General features: G+C 40.8%; 1 long non-coding RNA gene across 1 annotated transcript in view; it reads right to left on the bottom strand.

The window, feature by feature from the left end:
- Positions 1-3,015: 3,015 nt before the first annotated feature.
- Positions 3,016-11,038, bottom strand: part of LOC141089416 (uncharacterized) — a 184,010-nt gene continuing 175,987 nt past the window's right edge. Inside the window, exon 3 of the long non-coding RNA XR_012232279.1 lies at positions 3,016-3,121. This is a non-coding gene — a long non-coding RNA (uncharacterized lncRNA). The remainder of the gene's footprint in view (positions 3,122-11,038) is intronic.

Below are 11,038 nucleotides of genomic sequence, written 5' to 3'. Positions count from 1 at the left end.
ACAAAAATGTATGAACGTGTAAATAACAGGAATATAAAGTGTAAAACTAAAAAAGGTTCCCGTAGGAGAAGAAGAGAAACAAGGGCAAGGCGGTTTGTAAGAGGTCCTAGAAAGCTCAAAACAAGCCTTCACCTTGTACTTGGGACAGATTGAGAATTTCATCCATGGTTTAGAAAAATATTAAAAATTGAAATCCGCAGAGGTTGAAACCTTATTAATGGCTAACTGAAGAGATGGTAACAAACAGCAAGTTTTAGAAATTACTCAGGTCTCATCGTCACGCATAATAATCCATTGTATAGAATAGGCAAGGAGCATACTCTTGAGTGACATTGTTATGTCTTTCCAAATGACTTGACAGTATATAAAGTACAATATTTAGTAACATGAAACCTAAATACCCCTTTTAGGATAGTACTTGCTATAGATTTTTTACGTTAACAGAATTAGAATTTGGAAAGGTGAAGAAAGGCTAATACACTATTTTAACTCTAAGTCCAAATGAGTACAAATGTACAAATGTCATTTGTTCAAGATAGTAAAAAAATTGACATTTATAACACCGATTCAGTTCCAGTGCAAATATATTATTACTTTAAAACTAGTGTTTTAAGTGCATTATTGAATACACAGTCCTGTTTAACATCTTAGGAAAGAAAAGCATAAGACTCAAGCCATTAGTGCTTCACAAACATAGGAAAATGCTTGAATGATGATTTCATGAAATAACAAATGCCCACAACAGTTCCACCCTTGGCACAAATTTATATACAGCATGGGGTAATGCTCACACTGGCACAGAACTGCGAAGGTCATGTAGCATAAAAAAAAGTGCGGCTAAAGTATATACTATTATATAAAGGTAAGTTTAATTAATTAAATTAAAAACGGGTATTTGAAAAGTGAATACTACTAGACAGGTATCTCCAGCGTGACATTAGCATCACTTATAGATTGTGTCCTTATACACAAGTTTGTCCTAAAACATGCAAAACAGACTTGGTCATATAATTACACAATCTTCATTAAAGTAAAACTTTTAAAACAAAGAAATATTAAGAAAGTTCAAGGGGTTCTCCAATATATTTTTAAACTTGACAGGAAAAAGCCAACCTGGAGAAACTTCCCGCTCAAGCACTGCTTCTCCAACAATCTTCACTATGCTGGAAGTGATGAAGTCACAATCATAAGTGACCTGACCACTGCAGCCAATGATGGTAGGAGGGTTTTCCAGGCTATTTGTGAAATATTCAACAACTCAAAACCAAACAATGGACTCCCTTTTGAGACACCCTCTTTCTATATGTCCTACTAGAACATATGTGTAGTGTATCTATCAACTCAAAAAGGTTTTCGCAAACCAACTTGATTGAAGTCACTTTGCTTGTCTACTTGTCAGGTTTCAAGGGCTTCATGATGTTCACCCCTCACCCCCATCCAAAGATCTTGCATCACTGTAGATGTCTCTATCTTGCATCCAAGGAGTAGCTACTGGATGATGGAGCAAGTTGAGGGAAGAGGTACATTAGGCAAGATCAGAACCAGAGAGTTAAAAACTAAGCAAGGAAAAAGCAAAGTCAGAATAGAGACAATCAACAACTTCTTAGTTTCTCTTACAGAAAAAAAATTAATATACATAGGAAGGAAAAACAGTTTTATGCACTTGTTGTTATTACACTATATATTTGACTTAATGGGGTTGTCCTTTAAGAAAAAAAGTAATTTGCACGAGTTTCAAATTGATATTAATTTGAATTTACTAATATTCGTTATTTAGTATAACTCCACCAATAGCTAGCTGTGAGCACCAATGTCTACACAGCAGAAAACTTGCTAACATCCTCCCTAAGAACCAAGCTGCTTCAGTTCATTAGCTAAGCCAGCCCCCTTCTGCTTTTTAATCAGACGTGAATTGCAAACAGTCTGTCTCAGTTAATGAATTGAACCTGACTGTGAACCCTCTTCATCACGTGCCAACATATAGGAAGAAGGAGGAAACTCTCACCTGCATCAAGACCAAAATGAAAGTGGAGTAGCCGGAAACTGCAATGAAATTGGGCCATTGGCAAAGCTTTCATGAATAATCTATAATTAGTTAGTTCAATTCATTTAAATTTAAAAAAAAGCCAAACAACTTTTTGTCTGAACAAACTCTTTAAATACAGCAATGAAAAGTGATGTAAAGCAATATTTTTCTTTATTAAATGCAAAATTTACTTAATACTTCATGGTCTCCTCATCTCTTACAATATGTCTCTGAGAGGAAAAATCACCTGCAGGGTAATGAGTCAGCCATATATAACGTGTCACTAAAGACTTGTCCAGAGAATTTATGAGAGCACTGGACTGCTGGTAAGCCAGAAACTCCTTACGTCATCACAGTTCATCTATAACACAACACCTCGCCCTCCCACTACCCTGCTCAGCTTAATGTCACCCAAAATTTGGCATTCTTGTTCTTACACAGCATATGTTTTCTGGATTTAAATCATTAAACTAAAAAAGAATTACAGCCAAATGTGAAGTGTTACAGAGGTTTGCAACATAGTACATTGCATTAATATCAACCTGAGAAAAGTCCACAAAATCTTAGGTTCAATTACAATACATTCAAAACCACACGTGTGAACATGGACGTATAAAAATGTCCAGTGCACCACCAAAGAACCAAACCAGCAAAAAGGTCCGTTAAAAAATCATGTTTTATTAATATATTTTTTTTAAATAAATGAACCAATGTCATACATAATTATCTACAAGGTGCCTCACAATAGGAAAAAAGGACCACCAAAGCACTAATAATACATTGAAGATTTAGAAAAATATCCCTTAGAATCCACTGACAGCAATACAAAATAACAACTAGTGCAGTTATATATAATGATAAGACTCTATGATCCAATACGACATATACACAGGGAAAGAGGAAAAATTACCCAACTTAAAATCCCATGTGACTACCCATCAGATACATAAGGCTCACAAAAATTAAATTGTATTGCACATTACCTCAATTGGGGTCAGATATACAGTGGCACACGGGAGCCCAGTAAAGTGCTGTAGTGCTAATGGCGTCCTTTCCCACCCCAACGCACGTTTCATGATTCCTTCCTCAGGCCACCTGCATTGTATAAACATAAGGCCTGATTCATCATATCAGGATATTTTAAAGTCCCTTTTTTGTCACATGTTATTCACCGATTTTTTGCACCAAATTCATCAAAATTGTGCATGCAGTTCATGAATTTTGTGCAACTGCCTGAAAAATTTGTGTATAACATTCGGAGTTGTCCTGGGTATTTATTTAGCTTAGTAATTCAAACACAGCCTTTTTAATATCAGATTGACCTCAATCTTTCTGGTAAGGTGTAAACGTATGGGTTGCAGTTGGAACCAGCAGCTTACTTAGCTACACGCTTCAGTTTTAGACTTTTTAGCCTATATAAATTGATTAAACTGTCAAAAAAAATCTCATTTTGGTGCAGATCCCTGCCTTCATGGTGTTTATACACAGATGATGCAAGCAGAAGAAGCTATGGCTTTTTCAAACTGAGAGTATCCCTGTTAATTATCCCTGTTTGGGGAATAGCAAGACCATTTTTTCATTACTAAATAAAGTAACAATAGCTTCAGCACAATCTGTTCAAAAATTATCCCTTTATTTAGGGAGTCAAAACTGGTGTACTGTTTTGAATCTGAAGAAATAAGGATTTCTCAATGGTTTACTATTCATAAATTGATTAAACAATTATTGTAATGTCTGCCGGCACCTCCGCATGCTTCCTCTCCTCCCACTATGCGACAACGCCGTCTTATTCACGACCCCGGGTGCAGAAGCATCCTTGTGAGCTGCCTTCTCCTCCCTTGTGCACAACGCACTGTGTTCTCGCGGGGCGCCTAGTGCACGAGTGTGTGTGCTCCCGTGCCCTGAAAGGGACAGCTCATATACATGGTAAAATTCCCCCAGACAGTAGCTTTGAGGCATCTTGTATAAAAGGCACCCTCCCCAATAGGGACGTGTCTGAGCAACCTCTATAGTTTAGTCTTAGTGGTGTTGGTGTGTGCATCTGTGCATTGGCAGTTCCCGCTTCCTTAGTCTGTTAAAGTTATTCCTGTATCCTGTGCTCTTGTTAGCCTAGCATTGTTTGTCTGTGTTCCTGTGACTGCTTCGATGGTATCCTAATCCAGAAGCAGCATCTGCGGTACCTATACCCAGTCTATTCGTACGAGTGCAACCAGTCCTGTGTCCATTGTCCCTGGTCCTAGTGCAGCCAGCTCCAGAAGTGTTTCCTGATAACTACGTGTGTGAACAATAACCTATTTCAATATCCAAGTTGTCCATACAGTCAGTCAGTCTCCATTACCTTCTTATCAGTAACCCTGGTCACATCTCCCCACATCAGCGACACAGACCTCTGGGTTCGGCAGCTGCCTAGGACTGGTACCTTGCGGCTACTGCAGCACAGTCTGTCTCCACTGTGTCCAGGTAGCCGATTAGCTGCGCCCCTTCCTAGACAAGTCGGCCCTGTGGTACAGTGGGTCCTTGAACCACATGCGCCATCTGAAGGCATGACAATTATAAAGGCTTTTTTTCAAGCCATCCAAAAATTATCCCTTTTTTATGGGGCAGGAACATGCTAGTTGTTTTTAAAGTGAACAAGCAATGGCTTGTCACTGCGGTTTTACCATAAATGTGACCTATTTTGGGAGCTGATTCATGTTTGTGTACCCTAATGAGGGTAGCACTGTTTAGCACTCTAAAAATAGGTAGCAGCTAGGAGATGTGTGACTGTACAGGCTTTGCAGTGACAGCAACAGAAGCAGCAGAAAATGGTAAAGGATTAGGACGAGGCAGATTAGAATCTGTGCAGCAATGTATGACCAGCCACTGTAGCACTGGCAGTGACAGTACAGTCTAGTACTGCAAATCACAGTGGTCAAAGAGATGTGGGGTAGTTTAGGGCCAGCAACAGAAACCACTACAACAACATAACTACACTATAGATTATATAATGGAATGGGAGCAGATACCCAGCTAAGCGTGAGTCATCAGTACTGGTGGCAGTAGAACAATATAGCACATAGACAATAGACAGTTATGCAGGTATGCAGATGGTATGGACACTTTATTCATTGGAATCAGCTGTAGATGAATGAAAGTTTGAAAGTTAGCACTGATCCATGACTGATTCATTTTGACAAACGTTAGGTTCTACACATTTGGACCAGATGGATTATCTAGGGTATGTGCACACGTTGCAGATTTGCCTGCAGAATTTTCTGCACAGAATCTACTTCTCTTGGCAGAAAAACCAGGTAAAATTCCGCATGTTTTTGATGCGTTTTGTGTGCGGATTTTCAAGCGTTTTTTCCCTGCAGATTTGTCTGTGTTTTTGTAAGCTAAAGATACAGTATGTTATTTAATAAAAAAAGAGTTGTGATGTCATTTCTTTGTCCAACCTCTTATTTTGCATACTCCATTACACACGCAGATAGATAGATAGATAGATACAGTAGATGCATAGATAGATAGATAGATCTATAGATAGATAGATAGATAGATAGATAGATAGATCTATTGATACAGTAGATAGATAGATCTACATATGGTGCTAGACTGCAGGCAACGGTCCAGAAAGCACGTGTGGAGGTGATTGCTGTGGCTCGGCGGGGTCACAACTTTTTTTTTTTCAAAGACAGCTTGCAGTGGCTCGGTGGGGCCATGAAGATTACAAGCGTCTGGCTGTAACTCGGCGGGGTTGCGAAGTTTGCTGTGGATCGGCCCGTCCACCAAGTTGGCAATGCGGAGCCATGCAGGGCCTTGCGTTAGCAAGAGGTTTTGAAGCAGCAGAAGTTGCAGTGACAGCAGCAACAGCTTGTGATTGGCAGCCAGAGGTGCCGGTGGTTTGTTGCTACAGCAGGAGCTGTGGCAGTGCCAGAAGGAGCTGGTGAGGTGTCGTAAGATGTCCAGAGCGTACAACCTCTTAAAGGGCCAGTACAAGCCCCGAGAGACATAAGTGTACTGTGTGAACTCAGACCTGAGAGTACCATGGGGAGTCCATGGGGTGAATCCCAGAGAGGGGTGGTGTCTCTTAAAGGGGGTAGAGTCCCAAAAGGGGAGGTGACCCAAACAGGGATGGTTGCCCAGAAGGGGGTGGAGTCTCAAAATGGGCGGTAACTCAAACAGGGATAGTTGCCCAGATGGGGGTGGAAACCCATAGTGGGGTGGTGTCCCTAAAACTGGTGAAGTCCCACAAGGGGGTGGTGACCCTGAACCTGGAAGCCTGCGTGTTGAAAGTTGCTAACTTCCTGAAGAGTGCATGGGGAGGCACTTGGACCTGGAGGCCAGTGTGTTGGGAGGTCTTGGGAGTAGGATCGGATCCCTGAATAGCACCTGATAAGGCCTGGGTTTTGGATGGTCCCAGGGGGGACGGATGTCCTGAATAGCACCCAGAGAGGCCATGTGTGAGCAGAGTCTGTGATGACCCTGCGTCTGGACTGAGGGTTGTGCCCTGGTCACAAGTATGGTGATCCCAGCAAGACAGCTTCCCCGGGAGAAAGAACTGACAAGAAGACGGTGTCTGGAGCAGGAGCTCCTGTAAGGTACCTCCACAGACTGTTGATGCTTGTATTGTTCCATGAACATTAAGGAACTGTTTGGCGTGTGGTCGCCCCCGGTAACTGGACATAGAGGTCCAGCAGGTTTAGGAACTGCGAGTTAAAGCCATATCCTGTAAAATGCTATGGATCATGTGATGTATGACATGTTCCTTAGCAGTTTATGATGGCATAATAAACTGCATAGACTGTTTTAAATGAAAGATCATTCTGGTGTGCCTGAATATCGCAGCCAAGTGAGTGGTCTCCAAACCCGTGCAGTAAGCGCTGCACTACAACAGATAGATATATATATGGATAGATATATCTATGGATAGATATAGATAGATATGGATAGATAGAAATATGGATAGATAGATATATATATATATAGATATATGTATCCATAGATATATCTATCTATAGATAGATAGATATATCTATACATATATATCTATAGATTGTTAGATAGATATACAGGGTGGGCCATTTATATGGATACACCTAAATAAAATGGGAATGATTAGTGATATCAACTTCCTGTTTGTGGCACATTAGTATATGGGAGGGGGGAAATTTTCAAGATGGGTGATCACCATGGTGGTCATTTTGAAGTCAGCCATTTTGGATCCAACTTTATTTTTTTCAATGGGAAGAGTCATGTGACACATCAAACTTATTGAGAATATCACAAGAAAAACAATGATGTGCTTGGTTTTAACATAACTTTATTCTTTCATGAGTTATTTACAAGTTTATGACAACTTATAAAATGTGTTCAAAGTGTTGTCCATTGTTTTGGATTGTCAATGCAAACCTTTTCTCCCACTCTTGACACACTGATAGAAACACTGCAGAAGAAATGCTAGAGCAGGCTTCCAGTATCCATTTTTTCAGATGCTGCACATCTCGTATCTTCACAGCATCGACAATTGCCTTCAGATGACCCCAAAGATAAAAGTATAAGGGGGTCAGATCGGGAGACCTTAGTGGACATTCAACTGGCCCACGAAGACCATTCCACTTTCCAGGAAACTGTTCATGTAGGAATGCTTGAACCTGACACCCATAATTGATGGTATGGTGTGGTATATGGGGTGCAAACATAGTCATTGCCACTGGATATCTGAAATTGCTACATGATGATGTGGTGCCCTTTTTATGCACTGAAGATGGCACGTTCCCTGAGTTTTTCCAGCCAGATGGTGCACCACCACATTATGGGTGTCAGGTTCGAGCATTCCTACAAGGAATCTGACCCCCTTAGACTAGCATTTCTTCTGGCCGACTTCAAAATGGCCACCATGGTCACCACCCATCTTGAAAAATTCCCCCCCTCCCATATACTAATGTGCCACAAACAGGAAGTTGATATCACCAACCATTCCCATTTTATTTAGGTGTATCCATATAAATGGCCCACTCTGTATAATAGCAAGGCCGATGTTTATTAATAAACAATATGTTTAATTTTGGAAAAAAACTGGAAAAAATGGCGTGGGCTCCCGCGCAATTTTCTGCGCCAAAGAGGAAAAGCCGACGACTGGGTACAGATATTCATAGCCTAGGAAGGGTCCATGGTTATTGGCCCCCCTGGATACAAACATCTGCCCCCAGCCGCCCCATAAATGGTGCATCTGTAAGATGCGCCAATTCCGGCACTTAGCCTCTCTCTTCCCACTGTCCTGTAGTGGTGGCATATGGGGTAATAAGGGGTTAATGTCACCTTTGTATTGTAAGCCCAGTTAGTAATGGAGGAGTGTCAATAAGACACCTATCCATTACTAATCCTATAGTTGTTGAGGCTTAAATAAACACACACAGCCAGAAAAAAGTATTTTAATTAAATAAAACACTACACTGTTTTCCCAGTTTATTGTACTCCTAAGGCCTTTTTCACACTTCCGTTTTTTGACGTCAGTGTAAATCCACCAGAATGTGAAAAAACGGATCCGTTTTCATTGTGGCACAAACGGAGGACACCGGATCTGTTTTTTTGACGGATCCACATTATCAGCTTGTGGTGAAAATTTAAAGGACCACGAGCCTGGAAAAAGAGAGCAAGATTTTTCTGCTGCCAGAACGGAATTTGGGGTTAAATTTCTGGCAAGGAAATTTTTCCGGGCATGCTCAGTGTCAAAAAGAGTATCCGTTGCCCGATTCCATCAAAAAACGGTTGGCAACGGATCCGCCGCCCATAGGCGACCATTATAACAAATGGCGGATAGCGGCGGATCCGTTGCTATCCGCTATTTTGACGCAGACAAAAAACGTTTCATTGTCCGTCCACTCAAGTCAGCGGATGCCAAAATTTTGGCAGATCCGTCAAAAAACGGATTCAACGGATGACCATCCATCAAAATCCACTGCTAATGCAAGTCAATAGGAAAAAAAACGAATCCGCAAAAAAAAAAAGCGGATCCTTTTTTTTGTAAAACGGCAGATTTTGACTGATGGCAACAAACGGAAATGTGAAACAGGCCTAATCCATGCAACGCCCTTACTCTCATGAAAAAAAATAAAAATAAACAAATACTCCTTGTTCCGACACATTCCATTTAATAACGAGTGTCCCACGACGTTCTCCCCTATAGAGATGTCACATCAGGAGATGTGACCTCTCTACAGAGCCTCCATTGACACACTGACAAGAGATAATGACTCCTGCAGTGCATCTCTGAGGTTACCTTAGTTCAGGCTCTCACTTTACAGCAATGCTGCATGAGAATTAGGTTTAGGGTTACGGGACCTCTTTCCTGGCAGAAGAGGCATACATTGCGGAGGGTTACCTTCGCCTGTCAGTTCATCGCCCCTTTAGAGCCCTGACATCACCCGATATCAGTATTCTACACGGGAGATCGTCGTGGGACACTCGTTATTAGCTGGAAAGGTAATGTATAGGTTGGCATTTTATTATTATTTTTGTTAGGAGATCAAGGGCTTTGGGGAATTAGGTGTATATGGTGAGTATGTACTCTATGTTATATGTTGTATGTACTGTCAGCAATGTATGTTATATGTACTGTATGTTCTGTATTTTTTTTTACAGTTGACATGCATTGTGTGATGGGATTACTTTCCTTTAATCGGCAATGCAGTAGTCCCATCAGACAATGGTTGCTTACACACAGACACGCACACACAGCCCCGCAGACCCACACACAGCCCCGCAACCCCCGCACACACAGACATGCACATAGCTCTGCCTACACTCTTCCCTCCTCCCGATCTACAGAGTTTCTAGCACCCACATCTGCAGCAAATCCGCAGATGTTTTTTACATCTGCGCTTTTGCTGCGCATGTGCCTGACTCAATGTAAATCAATGGGTACAGAAATGCTGCAGATACGCAAATAGAATTGACATGCTGCGGAAAAAAAACACGCTGTGTTTCTGCATGGATTTTTCCGCAGCCTATGCTCAACAAATCTCCATTTCCCATAGGTTTACATTGGCCGTGCACTACTCTGCGGAATAGATGCGAATCCTAGTTGAAAAATAATAAAGTCTTTACATTCAAAACAGTACACCTGTTTTATCTCCCTACTTAAAAGAATATTTTTTGGACGGCTTGTGAAAAAGAGATTGTTTCTTTGTTTAACTAAGTGCTAAGCTCTACCCAAACAGGTAAAATTTTATCACCCAAATGTGAAAATGTGTGTTGTTAAATAAGCTGCTTGTTACCATCACTTTCTATCTGTTTTCCCCTAGATAGATAGACTGATTCCACTTGGACATTATAAAGGCTGTTTTTGCATTACTGAGCTTTAAGGGAAACTCTGACTCATATTTTCCAGACAATTAGGGATTTTTTAGTTACGTGGATTTCCACAAATTTATTTGGCCTGAAATGTTTTGTTATGAAAATTAAAAGCAGTCAAATTCAAATTTAAAAGATCTGCTCAACTCTAATTTTAAAACACTTTATTAGAAAAAAAAATGTTCTTGTATTCCACCTTGGAGTATATGGCAGTGAAATGGTGCACTTAGCTATTATGTTAGTGTTTTTATTACTATAGTGCATTATGCCATGTCGGTTTTCACAAAATTGTACACACTGGAGTATTATTTCAGTGACTCTCCGATAGGTCTCAGTGTGCTCTGGTGGTTGATTTGGAATCCCACTGATCTAGAATTACAGTGCTTACTGTCATGATTCTCTGGAGTCTGTGACTACAAGTATGTGATATGCATACGTCTGGCCAAATTTCAACTAGACGTGGCGGCCGCGGTCAATACAAGTAAATTTAGTGTCTAGACATAATGTGGCCGAAAGTATGCAGTCACAGGAACATATTAAGCAGGGTTGCACATATCTAGTCAGAATCTGTTTGGAAATATGCATATCACATATTTGCTGTCACATGACCACCTGCTTTCTCTATAGACACAGTGCTCATGCTGTGAGAATTTAGAAGTCTGCAATCAGATAGATTGACTG

The sequence above is a fragment of the Dendrobates tinctorius genome, unplaced genomic scaffold (genome assembly GCF_039654945.1).
Source record: "Dendrobates tinctorius isolate UK_male_01 unplaced genomic scaffold, ASM3965494v1 ptg000008l, whole genome shotgun sequence".
Lineage (NCBI taxonomy): Eukaryota > Metazoa > Chordata > Amphibia > Anura > Dendrobatidae > Dendrobates > Dendrobates tinctorius.
Note: the sequence above shows the minus strand (reverse complement) of the source record. Positions and strands in the feature narration are given on the sequence as shown.